Below are 22,269 nucleotides of genomic sequence, written 5' to 3'. Positions count from 1 at the left end.
ATGAAGCACCTAGCTTCATGGATTTAGTTTTGGGGGACAGTAGAGTGCCCAAAGCCAAAAACTTATTGCAGGATAGTCAGGACATCTTGAAAGTGCTCAAAGAGAATATACAACAGGCCCAGAATCAACAGAAATTGTATGCTGATCAGCACCGAATAGAGCGTAGCTTCGAGGTAGGGGATATGGTTTACTTGAGGCTACAACCATATAGATAGTCATCGCTCAAGAAGAGCGGAGCTGAAAAGTTGAAACCTAGATTTTATGGTCCCTACAGGGTGATTCGCAAAGTGGGCAAAGTCGCCTATGAGCTTGAGCTTCCAGAAGGCAATCGAGTGCACAATGTGTTTCATGTGTCTAGGCTTAAGAAAGCCATTGGTCAGAGTGTAGTGCCTTCTGCAGATTTACCCCCTTTGGATGAGGAGGGGAAGCTTGTGTTAGTACCTGAGGCTATTGTGGATACCAGAGAGAGGAAGCTTAGAAACAGGATAGTGAAGGAGTATTTGGTCAAATGGAAAGACCTGCCGGAGGAAGATTCTACATGGGAGAGTGAGCAGGTTATTCAGCAGGCTGGACTGAGATTGCTTGAGGACAAGCAATTTCAAGGGGGGCGGACTGTAATGTCCCCATTTTAGCAGTTGACCAAGTGTGTGCGCGTTAGCCTTGTTCTACATGGTCCCGAGGGCTAACGAAGGGTTTAATGGGATCTTGGAGTGTTTTGGCCTAGTCATTTCCAGTTTGGGCCAAAACAAAGTTGATTTACTCAGTTTCAGGCATACTTACTATTTTTAGTAAGTCGGCAGGACACAGTGCAGGTCAATTTTGGAGATTGGATTCGATACTCCTCGGTGAGAGCTTTCCGATGAGCTATCACTCGCATTATTCGGAGTCCGATTGCTAATACATTTTAATGCCTGAAGTTTTATTAAAGTAACGTCTAATTTAATTGTAAAATATTAAAGTGTTACTTTAATATTTATTTTATGGTGATGTGTACCCAAGGGAGACATAAGGGGTATTTTAATATATGTTTTATATTACACATCTTTTATCCCACATTGCCCATATGAGTTGAGGGGACCCGTGGGAATAGAATAAAAGGAAGAATTTGTGGCTTCATTAGACAGGTTGAATATGAGAAGAAATTGGTGTGTGAGTTGCAGCTTTGTTCTTGGCATTTGAGGACGTCTATCCTCTCTTGTAACATTCTAGACGTCATTCCCTTGGGGTTTGGCCTTTGGAATTCTTTCTTATTGGCTTTAGTATCAGGCAGTTTAGTTGCATTTCCGGCTACAGGCAGATTTGATATTTTGCTCATATCTTCTTCACTACTTGTCCGACGCTTATGCCGCTTGGAGGGAATGGTATTATGAAGGTAGTGGACTGATTGGAGGACAAAGTATTGTAGCAGCAAGTTCGTAAGCATGGGCTGGAGTATTATGACAATATTGCTGAAGTAATTAGTGAGTTGATAAATCTGCCATATATTTGGTTTTATGAATTCTGAAAATAACATTTTATTAGCAGCAGTTCATTCCCACTTTGCATATTGTTGTAGTTTCTCTCTTGTTTATGTTGTATGATACCAATTCCATGCACGAAACACAACAAACAAATAAACGTTTGATTTCCAGAGTTATAAGGGGTTTTAAGAGGTTGCATGCAAACTGTTTGACAAAATTCATTTCAGCAAATTGGTTTAGTTTTATGGGACATCTAGGGGTGTCCATTACATTCATTCATTCATTCATTTTCCTTTTATTCTCAAGGATGAGTGTCGTCGGTAGATATTGTGTAGCCGACAGGTCGATGTCGTCAGTAGATATTGTGTAACCAATGGGTTGATGTCATCGTTAAATATTGTGTAGCCAATGGGTAGATTAGCATGTAGTCGTTAATTGTTATGTAGCCGACGGACTCCTTCGGGAAGGTTCTACGATAAGTATATGTACCCCATCCGAGATCATTGTAATAATCATTGTAAGCATTATGTAATCTCTTTGGCATATGCGAATAATAAAAAGAGTATTGCTGTTACATATTTCTGTCTATTGTCTATATGCATTAATCTATTTACCCCATATGGGAAACATTTGGCCCTGTTACCAGGGATCGAACTTGGGTCACCCATTTGAGAGGTGGGAATACTCACAAAAGGACTTGCGCATTTGAACGGATCAAGTATACGAATTGTTTACCCCAACGCGACTGATTTACTGCTCCCCCTGTGCACACTCCCTACCCACTAGGAACATATTTAATTTTTGACCTGGATGGAAGATTTACTGCGGCTCTGAGTTTGGGCATGCTCAGCTTGGGGCTCCCTCAGATCTTTTCATCCATATTGGGATTCTCACACCCCAACACAACTGATTTACTCCTCCCCCTGTGCACACTCCCTATCCACTTGTTACACTTAGAAACATATTTCAACCAACTTACAAGGGTTGTCATTAGTAATTTTTGGATATTAGCAATATTCTCACGTATAAAATCTTGAAATGGATGGTAGGGTGTATAATAAAATATAATTTGACTCTCAACACTAAACTTATTTATTTGAATGCAATTGTATTCTTATAATATTATAAATAATACTTGAGTAATATTAAAATTATAATAATACTTCAGATTCAATATTTCTCCTTGAAAGTCAATATTGATTTCTATGAAATATGAACATAATATGATTGAAATATTAAACATCTATAATATTTAAAATTATATAAACTTATCCTTACATATATTTAATTTCATAACATTTATTTCTACGTATAGATGAAGTAAGAAATGAGAATAATATATACCTATATTTAAAATATAAGATAAGATTCACACTTTTAATAATTACTAACTATATATATATATATATATAAGTCTAGGAAAATTACATAAAAAGACATAAACCCAAATAAACTTAAATAAAACATTTACTTACCTCTAAGGAAGATTCTCCTTTTGATTTGTCTTGGAATCTTTACTTTTCTTATTTAATATTTCTTTAGAGCTGATGCCTAATTTCAGCTTACGTGGGATGATGTTTATCCATTAGAAGTCTTCCTTTATTGATTTAATCCCCTCTATAGTATAATTAAGGCTCATATATATATTAATCTCAACTTCATTTTACCATATCAAAAGTCTGAATTTGTATGGGTTTCCCAACTTGCCTTTTCTATATTATCATTTTAATATACAACATCACTCTCATTTTGTATTAATTCTTTTTCCATTTTCTTCCTATTTAATTACCATACGTTAGTAGAATTATTCTGAAATTTCAGATTTCTTTTGTTCATTCTCATATATTCAGCTATTTGTTTGATGTTTCCTCGATTGGTAATTTTTTCTTTTATAATGTTATGATTTTCAATTCACTTCTTCATTTCACGCAATTATCATTACCTGACTGATGATCTTTTACGTGTCTGTAATTGCATTTGACAGCAGTATGGTTGTTAAAGAAAACTGTAGAAGGCGTAACAATTTAATATGCAGTCGTTGGTACTAGTCTTAAATCTCAATAGGATGCAGTTCATATTTGTTATCTGTATATTGGTGTCTCTTATACTCCAAAACTGTGAGTTTGAGCATAAAAAATATAATGACTTTTGTGTCCGGATTCTTGAATAGATTGATATCCAAGTACTATAACACATCAGTTCATCCATTCATCATCATTGTGCAGTTACGAAGGTTACTCTCCCAAGATATTTCTGGAGGATTGCATATTAGTGTTTCGCATATTATCATGTTTGTATTCACTTATCTCACGTTGGTTGTTATTATGATACAAAAGTGCTTGAACAGTTTTATGGTTATTTATTCTTTATCGTTACTTGAAAAAATTTCTCTTATTAATATTCGCAAAAGGTGCATGAGGTCGCCTTTTGTTGCTTCCGTAACCTAATATCCCTATCTATGTCGACTGAAAATATATGCCCATGTATCAGCTTGAGGAGTTCTAATTCAAATATAAATACTTTGTTTGGTTTTACCATCTTCACCATTCTTGACTATGTAAATTATCCTTTATCTAATTAGCTTACAGATCACGTTTCCTCAATGTATTATCAAACACTTCTGAAGATTCTGTAAATTTTTGCACAATTCCACAGGATGGCAGGACCAAGGCTCTGATAACATTTGTAATGACCCCTTTTGGTCATTCCATAATTTCCCTCTTTTTTTGTTGCTTTTTCAATATTTCTCTCTATGCCCTCTTACCAAAATTTGCATTTGATATATATAGTTTTCAAGTCTAAGAGTTACGTCTTTTCAATATAATAGTTATATTATATTAATAATATAATTATATTATTTAAATTAATATCACAAAATATATTATATTAATATTTATATTATAATCAACTATATTATTAGATTATAGTACGTTGCTACAAATCTTAATCATAATTATATTAGATTATTATTATTATAATATGATATGTATGATATTATTATATTATTATAATGTAATATTACTTTATAAAATATTATTATTTTAATATCATTATTAATATTACTTTATATAAAATATTTATTTATTATTTAAATTATATGTTAAAATGGGGACATCACACTGTTTTGTCAAACCTTTCTCTCAACCTCTTTGTAAATTCCACATACAAAGTGATTTGTGCATGACCCGTGATGATCATGCCTTGATACCAATTTTCATGCACTATTTTGTCTAGATGCAAAGCAACATACTTGATATCTTCCTCTTCCAACATGTGGTTGAGTTAAAAGTATGTCTCTACCTTTTGCACCCATACACCTATCATCATTTTACCAAATTTATCAAAATATGGTATGTTGAATTTTCTAATCTTTGTTTTCTAATTGAACTAATGGTAATTTCACTTTTTGATCATGTGTCTCATTCTCAAGTCCATGTTATCTTTAAGTGACATTTTTGTTTGTAGGCATTCGTCTATGTAATCTTGTCATTGTTGATCTTCTAGTTCCACCAAAGTGGGTACATTATCATCTTATTGTTCAACCCTTAGAATGAAGGTTGGCATCATTGGTCTAAAGGCCTTTATAGGAGTTCAATGGTTAAGATTTCCATTAATTAGAGTCTCCCTCATTCTCTCCATTATTTCTATTGTTATTAATATGATTGGTGGTGGCATTGTGTTGGCTAAAATTCATGATTAGGAAATACATGCATTTTCTCTTCTTGATAGTACATTAAATTAATAACAATGCTTGTGGCCAAAGCACTAGCGTTATTAATATGTTCTTGCTCCTGTAGTCTGAAAAGTATCCTATTTTGATAATCTAAAATCATTTCAGTAATTTCACATTATATCTTTTCATAATGTTGCCCCTATCATTTGATCTAAAGTGTTGTTGGTAAAATCTATATTATAGCCAACGGGTAGAATAGTATCCGAACGGGCGCATGACGCTTTAGTCACCCCTTCGGAAAGGTATATGTACACCATTTGAGATGGACTTTGGAATCATCATTGTAATCATTGTATTCGAAGTGTAATCATTGAGTACATATATGAATAAAGTATCTGCTCTATGTTGTATCGTGCTATACTACATGTGTTAAGTTTCTTTATCCTATATGGTAAACATTTGGCTCCATTGCTAGACGAACCTGGAATGAAGAAATGTGATGAAAATTAATGTCAAATTTACTTAACAAAGATAGGAACAAGGTAAAAGACAAAGATGAAATACGTACAATACAAGAAGTTTTAATTTTAGCACAGCAGGCAAAGCCCAGGCAAAGGCTTCAGCAGATTGTCGAGGGGCACCAAAGGGTTGAAGAGGCACAGACGAAGGGAGTGCACTCACCTAGTAGACTGGGGAGTGTCGAGGAATTGCTGGAGGAGACTCGACATCGATTAAAATTGGTGGAAGAAACAGAGGACTTCCTTAACCTATATATGTGATGCAGGAGCATCCAGAGGTATAAGGGCAATCCTGTGTCACCCAAAAAAATGTACTTAGACTTAGTTTTTGTTTCATGTGTTTTCATTTTTGGACACCCATTTGGGTCAAATAAAGATTCCAACTCTCACAATTCCACTATCAGTGTGCTAGAAAATCCTTAAAAAATAGGAGCATGTAATTGGGCCATCATTTTGGTAAATTATAAAGTGTGAATTGGCCAGATGAATGTAATTGTGATTTAGAACATTCCAAAAAAAGAATCAGGTCAAAAGGCCCCACGGTTTGAAAGTTATTGCAATTTTTCGGATTTTGGAGACCTCCTAAGAATGCTTCAAAGTCAAGATAGGGACATTAAATGACCTCGAAAAGGGCCGAAAAATGGGGGACGAGCGAAGCTGGTCCATAGGGCTATAAAGCGCTTCGAGAGCTTTCTGAAAATTTAAACGGTTCATCAATCGGAGCTACGGTTCAAAGTTATGCCTCTCGGAAGTTTGGTTACCGTTTCTAGATTCTTCTAGATTTGTGCCGACTTCTAACCCAGCTTCTGGAGCCTTCTATTTGGTCGGTGGATGCCTACTAGCACCTTCTAGAATGTATTCCTAGTCCTTAACCCTCCGGGGTCTATTTAAGGAGATTCCTGGCATTGTAAAAGGCAGTTCGGAGTGGACTTTGGGAGGAGGTACTGAAAGGAGAAATTATCTCCACATTTATGCTATTGTAAGCCCTTAGGGCATGTTTTGAAGTTTATTTTCTCTGTACTGAATGTACTAGCTTATTTTTCAGTTAATAAACTTTCCCTTTTCTATTGTGTCCATTCTGCTCTTGGGTTGTGTCCCCATCAAGTGGTATCAGAGCCGATTTTCTTGAGTGTGTAGACAGAGCGCCGACTGTGAGGCAGTTTGCACCAGGACTGTGTGGTTGTGGGTTCGAGTTAGAAGATGCCTCCACGAAGAGAGCGTGGCGGAAGGGCCAGAGCTATTAATCCTAAGGAGGTTAGAGCCCTCCAAAGGCAGGTACAGGCATTGCAAGAGGACCTCCGTAGAGGAGAAAATGTTGCCGCAGGTGACGACAGTGAGGATGACAATGAAGAAGAAGAAATGGGACTAGAAGGGGAATTTGACGGGGAAGTTCTGAATCATGCAGAGGAAAGGCTTTTTAGGGCCATTACTAAGTTTGGGAAAAGACCTACAATTGAAGTGGGTGTATTTTCAGGAAATCTGAAACCAGATGAGTTGATCGATTGGATCAATGAACTGGAAGAATACTTTGAGTATGAGAATATCAGGGACCCAGATAGGGTTAAGTTTGCAAAGGCCAAACTAAAAGGCCATGCCAAAATCTGGTGGCAACAGGTTCAATTGGAAAGAAACAGAAGAGGAAAGGAGAAGATCACAAGATGGGATCGCATGGTGGACAAATTGAAGAAGCAGTTCATTCCTGTGGACTACGAGCTTGATTTGTTTAAGAAGATGCATGGGTTAAAGCAAGCAGGAAGATCAGTTCAAGAATATACTGAGGAATTTTATCGACTCTTGATTAGAGCGGGGCATGCAGAAGCAAATAAGGAGAAGGTTGCTCATTATATCAATGGGTTGCGACCTAGCATCTAGGAGGAATTAAGTCTGGTAAGAATGACCAGCGTTGAAGAGGCATACCAGTTTGCCCTACGAGTTGAAGAGAAGCTGAATAAAAGGTTTGAAGGAAGACAAAGAGGGCGCGGTCAAGGAGGAAGGGGAAGCGGTAGATCATCTGGAGGCCGCAATGAAACCCAAAAGAAAAATGAGGATGTGGGTACTAGCAGGAACCAGAGGAATGAGGGTTTCAACCGCTCCCATGATCAAGACTTTGGAAATCAAAGAGGAAGAGGTAGAGGACGTGGACAAGGAAGAGGCGGCTTCCGTGGTACTTGTTTCCATTGCAATGAAGAAGGTCATCGTGCCTTTGAATGCCCTCAAAAACAAGGAAGGATAGATAGGAGAGTTGAGGGCCAAGCTAGGGTTGCTCATGTGGATGAGGATGCACAATCATCACATTCAGAGGATGCAGAAAGAGGAGAGACCTTGGTAAATGAAAGAGTCCTACTAAGTGGTGAGATTGAATCAGGACAACGGAGGAGTTTGTTCCGTACCAGATGCAAGTGTGAGGATAAATGTTGTGACGTGATCATTGATGGTGGTAGCACTGATAACTTGGTATCAGAAGAGATGGTCTCTAAGCTGAAGCTCAAGAGGGAGAAACATCCCCAGCCCTATCGGATTGCTTGGGTAAAAGATGATCATAAGGTCCTGGTAAGTGAACAATGTTTAGTGAAATTCAAAATTGGGAGTTACCATGATGAAGTTCTCTGTGATGTTATTCCGATGGATGTTTTCCATCTATTGTTGGGTAGACCATGGCAGTTTGATAGACATGCAGTACATGATGGACATGCAAACACATACTCTCTGACAAAGGATGAAGTTCGCCACAAATTGAAGCCCATGAAAAAGGAAGGTGAAAAGGTATGTAGCAGTGCTAGAATTTGTCTTGTTGATGGAAGGAAGTTTTTAGATGGCATGAAACATCAACATATGTGCTATGCTTTGATTCCTAGGAAAGATAAAGAAGGTAGCAGTGAAATACCACTTGAAGTTTCAGATTTACTAGGTTAGTTTGGAGATATTATCTCTGATAATGTTCCAGATGGATTGCCACCAGTAAGGCAAATCAGTCATCAGATAGATCTGATTCCAGGAGCTAGTTTGCCTAACAAGGCTGCTCACAGGATGACTCCTACTGAAACAGAGGAGCTAAATAGACAGGTTCAGGAGTTGTTGAGGAAGGGCTTGATTCGAGAGAGCCTGAGTCCATGTGCAGTACCTGCAGTACTCGCACCAAAGAAGGATAGAGAGTGGAGGATGTGTACAAATTCTCGAGCTATAAATAGGATAACCATCAAGTACCGGTTTCCTTTGCCAAGAATGGATGATCTTATGGACTGCTTGAGTGGAGCTCAGTACTTCACAAAGATAGATTTGAAGAGTGGTTATCACCAGATACGGATTCGAGAAGGAGATGAGTGGAAAAACGTCTTCAAGACCAAGGAGGGTCTTTATGAGTGGTTAGTCATGCCCTTTGGATTGACGAACGCCCCAAGCACCTTCATGCGGCTCATGAATGAGGTACTTAAGAAGTTCTTGGGAAAATTTGTTATTGTTTATTTGGATGATATTTTAATTTTCAGCAAGACTTTGGAAGAACATTTATTGCATATTTGTAGTGTCCTTGAAAGGCTAAGGGAAGAGAAATTGTTAATTAATCTGAAGAAGTGTATCTTTGCAAAAAGGGAGTTAGTCTATTTGGAGTTTGTTATATCACCTAAAGGTCTCAAAATGGATCCAAAGAAGGTAAAAGCCATCTTGGAATGGCCTACTCCAAGGTCTGCTACTGAGGTAAGATCATTTCATGGTCTAGTTAGTTTTTACAGGAAGTTTATTAAAAATTTCAGTGGCATATGTGCACCCCTAACTGATACAATAAGAGGGGATAGAAAAGAGTTCAAATGGACTGCAGCAACTGCAAGAAGTTTTGAATTTCTGAAGAAGAAGGTGGCAGAACAGCCTGTGTTGGCACTTCTAGATTTTAGAAAAGTGTTCCAGGTGGATTGTGATGCTAGTGGCAGCGCTATTGCGGCTGTATTAAGCCAAGAAGGTAAGCCTATTGCATATTTTAGTGAAAAATTGAATGATGCGAAGAAGAAGTATTTCGTTTGTGATCAAGAGTTCTATGCAATAGTTCAGGCCTTAAAGAAATAGAGGCATTATTTATTGCCAAAGGAATTTGTTTTGTATACTGATCATCAGGCATTACAGTACCTAAATAGCCAAGGTAAATTGAATCAGAGGCATATGAAGTGGGTAGAGTTCTTGCAAAGCTATACATTTGTGTTGAAACATAGAAGTGGAAAATCTAACAGGGTTGCAGATGCACTAAGTAGGAGACAGTTGTTGCTTACAGTAATGCAGGTTGAAGTAGTTGGGTTTGATGAACTCAAGAATTTGTACCCCGAGGATCCTGATTTTGCTGAAGCATGGAAAGCTTGTAAAGAACCTGTTGTTGTAGATAGAACCAAGTGGTTAGACTATTTGATTCAGGATGGCATGTTGTTCAAGGGTAGTCAATTGTGCATTCCAAGGAGTTCCATGAGGGAAAATCTGATTAAGGAGAAACACAGTGGAGGGATGGCAGGACATTTTGGTCGAGATAAGACCATTGCCATTCTTAGAGAACATTATTTTTGGCCTCAAATTTCACAGGATGTGAAGAAGTTTGTACAGAGTTGCCAGGTTTGTCAAGTTGCCAAGGGGTTTAGTCACAATACTGGCCTATATCAGCCATTGCCTGTTCCATCAAGGCCATGGGAGGACATAAGTATGGATTTTGTTCTTGGATTGCCAAGGACATAAAGGGGTAATGACTCAGTATTTGTGGTGGTTGATAGGTTCTCCAAAATGGCACATTTCATTCCATGCCACAAAACTCATGATGCTGTCCATATTGCAGACTTGTTTTTCAAAGAGGTGGTAAGACTACATGGTCTTCCAAGGAGTATAGTTTCTGACAGAGACACTAAATTTGTGGGGTATTTCTGGAGGACATTATGGAAAAAGTTGAGAACAGACTTGAAATTCAGTTCCACGCATCACCCACAAACTGACGGCGAAACAGAAGTGGTAAACAGAAGTCAGGGCAATTTGCTGAGATGTTTAGTTGGGGATAAGCCCAAGGGATGGGATTTGATTCTACCACAGGCAGAGTTTTCTTATAATAACTCTGTAAATAGGAGTACTGGAAAATCACCATTCCAAATTGTATATGGGAATAGCCCAAGGACTGCACCAGAGCTGAGGAAGATAGAACATGGGGAGAGGATGAGTGCTGAAGCTGAAGAATTTGCTGAACATATCAAGCGTCTACATGAGGAGGTTCAGGCACACATAACCAAGATGAATCAAGAGTATAAAGCTAGGGCTGATCAAAGGAGAAGACATAAGGAATTCCAAATAGGAGATTTAGTCATGGTGCACTTACGAAAAGAAAGATTTCCAGCCGGTACTTACAACAAGCTGAAAATGAAGAAATTTGGCCCCTGCAAAGTTTTAAAGAAACATGACTCGAGAAATGCATATGAGGTGGAGCTGCCAGATGGTATTCACATTTCTCCCATTTTCAACATTGCAGATTTAACAGAGTATCATGATGATGGTGCAGATGAGGAGCTGGTGTTAGAGCCATGTCCAATTCTTGCTTCTAAGAAGGAGGAGATAGAAGACATTCTAGATCATCTTGTGGGTAGGAGCACCAGAAACAGGCAGTATGAAGAGTATTTGGTCAAATGGAAAGGACGACCGATCGAGGACTCAACTTGGATTTCAGCAGCTGAGGTTTCCCATTTGGGATTTCCTCTACCATTTATAAAGTGACAGGGTCACTTTTCAACCTACCCTGGGTGTCTGACGCAGGAGCATCCAGAGGTATAAGGGCAATCCTGTGTCACCCAAAAAAATGTACTTAAACTTAGTTTCTGTTTCATGTGTTTTCATTTTTGGACACCCATTTGGGTCAAATAAAGGTTCCAACTCTCACAGTTCCACTATCAGTGTGCTAGAAAATCTTGAAAAAATAGAAGCATGTAATTGGGCTATCATTTTGGTAAATTAGAAAGTGTGAATTGGCCAGATGAATGTAATTGTGATTTAGAACATTCCAGAAAAAGAATCAGGTCAAAAGGCCCCACGGTTTGAAAGTTATTGCAGTTTTTCGAGTTTTGGAGACCTCCTAAGAATGCTTCAAAGTCAAGATAGGGGCATTAAATGACCTCGAAAAGGGCCGAAAAATGGGGGACGAACGAAGCTTGTCCATAGGGCTATAGAGCGCTTCGAGAGCTTTCTGGAAATGTAAATGTTTCGTCAATCGGAGCTACGGTTCAAAGTTGTGCCTCCCGGAAGTTCGGTTACCGTTTCTAGATTCTTCTAGATTTGCGCCAACTTCTAACGCAGCTTCTGGAGCCTTCTATTTGGTCGGTGGATGCCTACTATCACCTTCTAAAATGTATTCCTAGTCCTTAACCCTCCGGGGTCTATTTAAGGAGATTCCTGGCATTGTAAAAGGCAGTTCGGAGTGGAGTTTGAGAGGAGGTACTGAAAGGAGAAATTATCTCCATATTTATGCTATTGTAAGTCCTTAGGGCATGTTTTGAAGTTTATTTTCTCTGTACTGAATGTACTAGCTTATTTTTCAGTTAATACAATTTCCCTTTTCTGTTGTGTCCATTTTGCTCTTGGGTTGTGTCCCCATCAATATGCCAAAGGGAGAGTGTCTGAATGGAACGGAAGCAACTCGCACGGCTCGAAGTGCCAAGGAAGCACGAGCATGGAGTGAACTCTTCATTCTCGATACATCGGATGAACGGATATAGGCAGAGAATCAAACAAATTCACTTGAAGAAGACTTTTCACCAAGCAACACGGTTGTTGGAAGCAAGGTTGTTATCCTGAACAGCGCAGGTGCTCAGAATAGCATGGGTGCTCTGAACAGCATGGGTGCTCAGAACAGCGCGGGTGCTCAGCAAATACCTAAGAATCAAAAGAAAGTAATGATGGCAAGTCCCAAAGAAAAATTACCCAAGTTTAATGGTGATGGTACAGTAGATCCAATCCGACATTGCAAAACATGTGAAACCATATGGACGGCAAATGGCATGACAGATGAGGACGATTGGACCAGACAGTTCCTAGCAATTCTGCAGGGTGTGGCAATTGACTGGTTTTTCGACACCGACCTTTAGAAACTGACTACATAGGCGAATGTTAAAAAAGAGTTCATAGTAGAATTCAGATTGCTTCGGGACGATAATAAAATAGTAGCGGAGATATATAGTACTAAGCAAGGGAAGAATGAAACAGTATGGGCCTATGCCGGATAACTAAAAGAGCTGGTTGGGAAGATGGAAAGTCAACCGGTAAACGGTTTGAAAAAATGATGGTTTGTGGAAGGGCTACAGCCGGCTCTGAAAAAGAAGATGAAGATTGTACCACCGGCATCGTACACTGACACGTATACTCGTGCAATGGATTTAGAAAGTGAACAAAAGACAAGCAAGAAGAAAAAGCACAAATCCTTAGATTTAGACGATTCATGCTCTAAAAGTAGCAGTAGTGATGAGGAATCAAACAAGAAGGTGTGACCGCTACAAAAAGATATGCTCCGAATGATGAAAGAATTTAAGAATTTGAAAAAGAATCAGGACACAATGAAGGGAGAACTATGGTGCACAGATTGTAAAGAGGATGGCCATACGAAGGGCTCATGCCCGAAGAAACAGTTTTGTGACATCTGCCAGGTGGTGGGACATTCTCTGAAAGAGTGCCTGTTTAACATGAAATCAAAAGGACACTTGCAGGTGTTACTAACGTAGGAAGCATCCAACAGCAATAACACAAACAATGATGCAACTTCGGGTGGATATCGCAACAATAATAGACGTGGAAGGGGTGGAAACAACAACAATAACAATGGAGACTGGAGTTGAATACAGTATGATGTGAGTGGACGGCTGATGATATAGTGTCGGACATGCAATCTTTGGGGCCACTTTGCTAGGGACTATCCTACGAAGGAGATGCCACAACTACTATGCAGATGGTGTGGTCCAGGGGACCACGAAGATGCAAAATGTCCAAAACAAGGGGTAAATCTATTAAGCATTGAAACGTGTGATGAGAAAATACTGGCAGTTACACGGGAGCAAGTGAGGAAAGTGAAATATCTAGATGCAAAAGAAGAGAAGGAGAGGTTATAAAAAGCACGAACAGAGATAGAAAAGAAGATGAAAGAAGAGAAATCACAAGTCAAAGACACTATCGAAACTTCGAAAAGGAACTTGGCGGAACAGAACATGATGAGGTAGATAATGCAAACAGAAGTGCCTATTAAACTAAATGACCTTCTCATGATGCTACAATTGCGTATAGCTATTATGAATATGACACCATCTCTGAGAGTGACGGAGGAAGTGAGGGATAGTAAGGGAACAACGCCAGCAGGCCCAATGCTACTGGCACTTACAATAGGAAGACACCCGACAGTAGTGGAGATGGGCATTCCGGGTACTGTACTAACGGATACAATTGTAGACGGAGGATCGAGTGTGAATGTGCTATTGGAGGATATTTGGAAAAAGCTAGGACAACCCACATTGTGGCCACCTACTTTCCAGTTACTCAAAGCAGATCAGCATGGAATAAAACCATTGGGAACCTTGATGGCACAGCCGGTAACAATTGGAACACAACCATTTTTACTAGGATTTGTGGTCATCCCACTGAAGAGAAGAGGGTACGACGCCATCCTTGGATGGGGGTGGTTGGCACAAGCAAAGGTAAAACATGATTGGAAATGGAACACCCTATCCATTGAGTGAGGAGGCAGAAGATTCATAATTGATTTGCAGACACAAATGGTAGGGGACGAGGCAGCGTCGTCAAACTCAGAAGGCTAAGGCAAGAGTGATGACGAAGGAAAAAAGAGGATGGAACCAGATGAGGAAGGAGTGTTGAGATTAGGAGGGTCGACTAATGACGACCTAGACTCAATGAATAGACTGCTACACTGGCAAATGGAAGATTATGAGTTCTCTCCGAGCTGCAACATGTTGAGTGTTGAGGAAGAAAAATGAAGAGATGAGTTCCCGAAGGAGTACAGTGAACTAAAGGAGGGAGAAGCGCAGATGGATGAAACACCAACCCATACGTTTAGTGAAGATAAACTGATGAAGTACGAAGAGCCTATGGTGAAAACAATGAACTTAGGTGATGAGGAAAATCCGAAAAACATTCTGGTAGGAGATGATTGGAACCCAGTGTTGAAGGCGGCAGCATTCAAAATATTCATGGAGTACAAGGATGTTTTTTCTTGGACATATAAAGACTTAAAAGGAGTGCCACTAGAGCTATGTGTTCACTGGATACCATTGATCAAAGGTGCAGCACCCGTATGGAAGTGGCCATAACGAATGAATAAGAACTATGCAACATGGGTCACAGAAGAAATTGATAAGATGCTAGAGGCAGGAATCATTTTTAAAGTGCAGACAAGTGATTGGGTATCACCGATCGTGATATCCCTGAAAAAGGACACAACATAGATAAGAATATGTGTAGACTTTCGATGTCTAAACCCCGTGACAATTAAAGACCTGTTTCCAATACCATTTACAGATAGCATTTTGGAGAAAGTAGCGGGGCATGAAATTTATTCATTCATGGATGGATTCTCAAGGTACAATCAAATATTCATCGCTGAGGATGACATTAAAAACGACGTTCATTGTGGAGTATGGGCTATATCCATACAATAGGATGTTCGGACTGTGCGATGCCTCGGCGACATTCCAAAGGATTATCTTACACATATTTGATAAAATGTTTGTCGAAATTTTTAAGGCGTTCCTCGATGATTGGTCAATATTTAGCACAGAGGAGAAATACATAATGACGCTCGAAGAATGCATGGAGAGGTGCAAACGAGCAAGATTGGCGTTAAACCCAAAGAAGTGTACGTTTATGGTGCCACAGGGAAAGTTGCTCAAACACATAGTTTGTAAAGAAGGATTGAAGACAAATTGAGACTAAGTCCGCGTAATCTTAGAGATGCCACCTTTGGTGGATGTATCAAAAGTAGTCATTTTTAGGGCACATTGGTTATTACTAGAGATTTATTAAAATCTTTGCAAAAGTTTCTTATCCACTGGACAAACTCACCTGCAAGGGTGAACCTTACAGATGGGAAGCTGAACAGAATGAAGCTTTTAAGGGACTGAAAACAAAGTTGGCCACGGCTCTGATTTTGTCTATCCAAATTGGGACAAAGAATTTTATGTTCATGTAGATGCATCAAATTATGCCATCGGAGCAACACTGGCATAGACTAGTGACCACGAATTGGACCATCCAATATATGTTGCCAATGCAAAAGTTTAGACACTACTTGTTGGCCATGCCATTCATATTCTACGTAGATCATCAGGCAATGCTATACTTGGTAAATAAGCCAATTATTCAAGGAAGAATAAATCAATTGTTGCTATTACTATAGGAGTTCACATTTAAGATCGTGGTATAACTAGGAAAAAGTCATGTAACTGCAGATCACCTATTGAGAATAAAATCAAGGGAGCCACCTGAAGGAATTAATGATGATTTTCCAGATGCGCAAGTATTTCATGTTACAGTACTACTAGCTTGGTACACACATATTGGAGAATATTTATTGATGGGACAGTTTTCGAGTGACATGCCACCAAATGAGAGAAGGAATTTGGTGCTAACGAGCCGGACGTTTCAATTAATCAATGGGCTATTATACAAAATGGGACCTGATCAGATTGTAAGGCGATGCGTTCTAGAGGAGGAAATTCCTAAGGTACTAAAGGACCGGCAGGAGGACACATGGGGCCAGATACAACTACACGGGAGATACTTTTGGCAGGACTATGGTGGCCAACCTCATACAATAATGCCAGGAAGCGAGTCATTGCATGCGACACATGCCAGCGAGCTAGGAAACCATTGAAGAGACTTCATGCCTCCGGATCCCTTGCACACACAAGAACTCTTTGAACGACGGGGATTAGACTTCATCAGACCTTTGAAGGTGAGCAAAACTAGAAGGTGCCGATATATTATGGTAGCGACAGAGTACCTGACTAAATGGGTGGAGGCACATGCATTACCGGATAACTTGGCAGTAAGCACAGCAAGATTTATTTATGAGCAAATTATTACCAGGTACAGGATTTCACTGCAGTTAACAAGTGATCGGGGAGGACACTTTGTTAACCATGTTATTCGACTGCTTACAACTGAATTTAAGACTATCATTCATTGCCAAGCCCATACTATCCGAGAGCCAACGAACAAGCAAAAGCAATGAAAAAAATCTTGGTTGGAGTGATTTATAAATCCTGTGCAATGGAGGGAGAAGATTGGGAAGAAAAGTTGCCATCAGACCTACGAGCGTACCATACTTCATATAAAGTAACTACAGGACATACCTCGTTTCAACTAATGTACGGACAGGAGGCAGTGGTGCCGATAGAATTCATGTTACCCAGTTTGAGGATAGCAATTGAGAACAAGTTGGGTGATATGGAAAGCTTAAGGGAGAGATTGTACAATTTGAATAAACTTGATGAGCGACAGCTGTAGGCACAATGGGCCATCAAAATTACACAAAACAAGCAGAAGGCATGGCATGAGAAGCACTTAAAATTAAACAAGTTTCAACTGGGCCAATTAGTATTGAAGTATAACAGACGGAATGAAATTAGACTTGGAAAGTTCAAAGTTAAATGGGTCAAACCATACAAGATACGGGAAGTTGGCTATAATGGGACAATTAAGTTATGGACACTCGATAGAAAAGAAATACTAGATGCAGTAAATGGATCGAAGTTAAAAATATACCATGAAAGAAATGGTCCCCTATCGGAAAACAGCTAAGAAAAGAAAAAACGTCTGTAAATAATGTATGATAAGTAATAAAATATTGAACTTGAACATAGTTTTAAAGTGCCAAGTAATAAACTATAGTTTTAAAGTGTGAAGTAATAAAGTAATAAAACATGAAGGAGCAAAAAGAAAATTTGTTAATATGAAGGGAATTTTAGATATTAAAAGTGATGAGAAACACAGCCTACTGTACGGCCTTAAAGGGATATAATATGCAAACAACATTTAAAAACAATCATTATTGGAAGAAGTTAAAAGACCATACAACCATTGGTGGAATGAGAATCCAAAGACTGTACAACAATTTAGAATTGCCGAATAGAAATATGAGAACTGTACGGCTATAAAGGAGCAAGCAGAGATCAAGTATAGGGCAAGATAATAGCCATACAGCCTTGCAGATGCAGTTAAGCTACCTAAGAACACAGAAAGAAAGCTATGGAAGTATGGCCTGAGTCTGTTTGGACTTAAGAGGCAAAACATAGAGTTATAAAAGGCTCTGTACGGCTGGGGCAAAGTTGATAGCAGTGCATTCTGGGGAACCATACGATGATAGGAGAAACAAGGAACTCATGTAAAAAGGAAGTTGGACCTCGTACAAGATACAACGACAGGAAGTAGGTGCGAGATAAGAAGGTTTGTACATGTACGCTGGGAGAAGGGCTGAATTGAATTGTTTCACGGACCTATAAAGCCCATACGTGTCCGTACAGAGCTTGGTACAAAAAGAGCAAGGGAAATAAGGACCGTACAATAAGGGTTGGAGTTAGCCGTACCGTATATGGTTGTATGGTGTGTGGAAGCCACCAAACTTGAGGGTCGTATGAATACCACGCGTAAAAACAGGAAGGAGATGATACATAGCCGTACAGTTTGAGTTGAAATTGTTTCAAAATAAGGAAACCATATAGCACATTTTTAAAAGAATTGAAGGAAAAACAAGGTCGTATATCGTATAGTAGAATGAATTGGTAATCGCTGGAAATTCCGTACGGCAAAGCCAGGACAGCAAACATAAAGCCAGGACAACAAATTTTGTACAGTGACCAGTAGTGGAGAAGGCTATAGGTGCACAACAAGAACATCTAGTAGCGCAGAAGATAGGGATGAGAGAGACATTTCTTGCTGACATAGAAGCTCTAGCGACTCGGGCCCGCCAGGTGTTAGATTCGGCAAAAACTCAGGCATTAGATTCAGTGGTAAAGGATCTAGAGGGAGTCATATCTTTTATGGGGTTGGAATGCTCAACTGCCTTTACAGTCTGTTTTGAGGAGCGGGGATGGCCAGATGTGGAGACTATAGAGATGCGACAGGACTGGGCCACAACGAGAGATCTTGGTATGGAGAGAGACTTTGACTCATGAGATAGTGAAGTTACATAGGGAGGCATATTACACTCTTCGGAGGAGTCAGGCGGATCAAGTAGCAGCTGAGAGGGCTCGGGAGGAGTCAACTGCTAGGTTAGCTTCAAAGAAGGCAGCCTAGGAAGCTGAGAGGGCAGCCTGGCAATCCGAGAGGACAGCCCTATTAGACAGACAGAGTCAGCTACAGAGGTTGGCAATAGAAAAGGAACAAGTAGTATCAGGAAATGAGAAAGTGTTGGGAGAAATCACAGAGATGATGCAGTCAGCCCTAGAGCTTCAAATGGAAGCAGAAGCAGAACTGAAGATTAGGAAAGAGCAAGTCTACAAGCTACAAGCGGAGCTGAACGAGTTGAGGGCGTGGACGGTCACTACACCAGGGATGCATCCCCCTGTTTAGTATTTTTGATGTATTTTGTTTATTTTGAGTTTTGTTCTATTGTCGTCCAGAGACGACTTTTCTTTTGGGGGGATGATGTTGTCGGTAAAATATATATTGTAGCTGATGGGTAGAATAGTATCTGAATGAGCGCGTGACGCTTGAGTCATCCCTTCGGAAAGGTATATGTACACCGTCCGAGATGGACTTTGGAATCATCATTGTAATCATTGTATTCAGATTGTAATCATTAAGTGCATATATGAATAAAGTATCTGCTCTATGTTGTATCGTGCTATACTACATGTGTTAAGTTTCTTTATCCTGTATGGTAAACATTTGGCTCCATTGCTAGACGAACCTGGAATGAAGGAATGTGATGAAGATTAATGTCAAATTTGCTTAACAAAGATAGGAACAAGGTAAAAGACAAAGATGAAATACGTACAACACAAGAAGTTTTAATTTTAGCACAGCAGGCACAGCCCAGGCAACATAAAGCACCTCTAAAATTTTCTTTGATGCTTGCCTGCTGAAGATGAAACAATATTGTTGCATTGACACTTCCCTTCCTGCTATTGAATGATTATAAAAGAAAGCTCTTTTATTTCTTGTCTTTGTTTGAAGCATGTAATAAAATTTATGTCTTCACGCACTGGTGATGCTTTCCTTGAAAATACTAGGAATTGATCTATGTTCTTGGCACAAACTTGTCACTCTTGTTTACCATATGGGGTAAATAGATTAATGCATACAAACAATTAAACAAGAACATGTAACAGCAGTACTCCTTTTATTATTCGCATTTGTGCCGAAGAGATTACATAATGCTTTCCATGATAATTACAATGATGATCCAAAGCTGTACATATACCATTCCGAAGAACCTTCCCGAAGGGGTCCGTCAGCTACATAACAACTACCGAAGGAGTTTGTTGGCTACATAACAATTACCAACTACATGCTAATCTACCTGTCGGCTGTTTTATAATTTTACCGACAACTACTCTTGAAGATGATTATTGACAAATCTACTTATCCATCACTTGTTGCATACCTTATGGTCTCATGTAATGTGGTTAAATATTTTCTTGTTTGCAATACTGTTATTGATTCAATCTGATGTATACTTTGCTGCCTTGAAAGGTTCATCTTCTCATACTATAATCTTGTAAATCTCATTCACATAGAAAGAGAGATGTAATCTTTCATCCATGCTGAATTCGGTTCCTGTAGCTGATTACCATTATTTATACCAATTGCTTCCCACATATTGTCCCCTGTTGTTATGAATTTGCTGTTTGCTTCATCTCTGCTTGTTAATTACTCCATTTCTGCATCTTCGACTGTTGTTTAACTGTAAGGTTTCAAGCTAATGATAACTTGTCCCTTAAACAACTAAATGATTCATTTTCCACTGTGATTTGCAATGTGATAATAAAAGGTTTCATGCATAATAAATACATGTCCCTTTGATATAATGTACTTGCCTTTCTTTATTTGATATTTGTTGATCGATGATATGCTGGGTTCAAACCCTTGTGGGAGACACATGTTACCCTCCACGTGACATTGATCATTTTCTGCACATAACACAAACAGTTAGAAAATAAATCAGAGCTTAGAATTTTGGATGTAGATGCCTATGCGGGACAAGGTGGTGAGCTTGTTTTCCATTGCTTAGATCTTTTAGATCTAACTCATTTTTGGCACTTGCAACACTTGGAGCGGGAGCATGGAAAGGCAGGCCAATGGAAGCAAGCGAGTGGACAACCAGTAACAGATCAGTCATTTTTCCAATGGCTTGCACCTATGAACCCCTTTTCTTTCATGTTCTTTCTTTCTACATTTGTATTTATGTTCAAAATCAGGCTTTGTGTTATTTTTCTTTTACTGGTCAGTTTCATGGCCTTTATGGAACATTATGGACATTTGATGAACAAAATTACATTTTCAGAAAAGCATTTATGGTACTTGTTTTACTTCATCATAAAATGCAATTTATAGACATAAATGATGAAGTGTGTGCATAAATGTTATGCTTTGAACATAAACATTAGATAATCAATCATTTTCAGCAGCATGGCTCTTTCTGTTTGAGCTGATAGGTCAAATAGATAACAAGCATGTTGTAGATCATTGATTTAGTTTTAATTATAATTCTTTAGGATTCAAACCCTATGATTAAAAAGAGAATTTCATGTTAACAACGAGCTTAGATGGTTAGAAAAGTCATATGATGGTTTCAGATGTTATATTCAGTTTCCTGCCTTAACTCCAAGATTCTTGGAGAGAGTGGTCTGTTGATTCTTTCATCATTTGGATCATTCTTATGCAATCAGATTTCAATTCCAGCACATTACAACCATAGTTTCAAATTGGATGTATCATTGAGCTATATTTAATTAATTTCAATAATGTTATCACTTTAATTAAAATAAATTATCGAGTGCCTCAATGGTGTAGCTCATGAAGTTTTAAATGTTGATATTTGAGACAATTAAAGGTGACATTAAGTACTGAGAATGGTTCAAAAGTAAATTAAATCACTTTTTAGAGTTAAAGGCATAATAAACTAATAAAGTGATGTTAAAAGGCAGTTTCTAGAAAGTTCCCTGAAAAGCTTATAAAGGAGAGCTCATTTGGCATGTTGAGTTTATTATTTCTAATACTTCAAAACTTTGTGCAATTCTGGTGATTTGGACTTGGCCCATCTCAGCCTTTTTGAGGATTAAAACCCTGTTGAATTGTAGGTGCTCTGGTTGAATTGCGAACTCTTGGCTTTTTGTGCCTTGTCAGTTTTATTCAGAGTTTGCTGGAGCCTTAAAAATTTTAATAGTTTATTTAAGATGATCGATTTGGAGATTGAAGCATATTTTTATGTGTGGCGTTTACACTATACATAGGTGTTGCTATTCACAGATCATTGCAGTTTGGTTAATGCACATTGCTGATCAGATTAGGCAATTTGGAACATATGTTGTTGGGTGTTGGGATTCTTGCAATGTGGTTGGACACCTAGTGCTCACGGTTAATTTATGCAGTATTTTGGATCCCTTGATGACCG

General features: G+C 38.8%; 1 protein-coding gene and 1 long non-coding RNA gene across 2 annotated transcripts in view; one reads left to right on the top strand and one right to left on the bottom strand.

The window, feature by feature from the left end:
- Positions 1-22,269, top strand: part of LOC149555066 (uncharacterized) — a 257,473-nt gene that overhangs the window by 95,262 nt on the left and 139,942 nt on the right. The gene's annotated exons all lie outside the window — the stretch shown is intronic.
- Positions 1-22,269, bottom strand: part of LOC149555067 (kinesin-like protein KIN-14I) — a 285,467-nt gene that overhangs the window by 124,961 nt on the left and 138,237 nt on the right. The gene's annotated exons all lie outside the window — the stretch shown is intronic.

Source organism: Cupressus sempervirens, chromosome 5 (genome assembly GCF_028749045.1).
Source record: "Cupressus sempervirens isolate cs-2001-9-10 chromosome 5, ASM2874904v1, whole genome shotgun sequence".
In the NCBI taxonomy this organism is placed as follows: domain Eukaryota; kingdom Viridiplantae; phylum Streptophyta; class Pinopsida; order Cupressales; family Cupressaceae; genus Cupressus; species Cupressus sempervirens.
The sequence above is the reverse complement of the archived record's forward strand: the minus strand, read 5'-3'. Positions and strand labels throughout refer to the sequence as shown.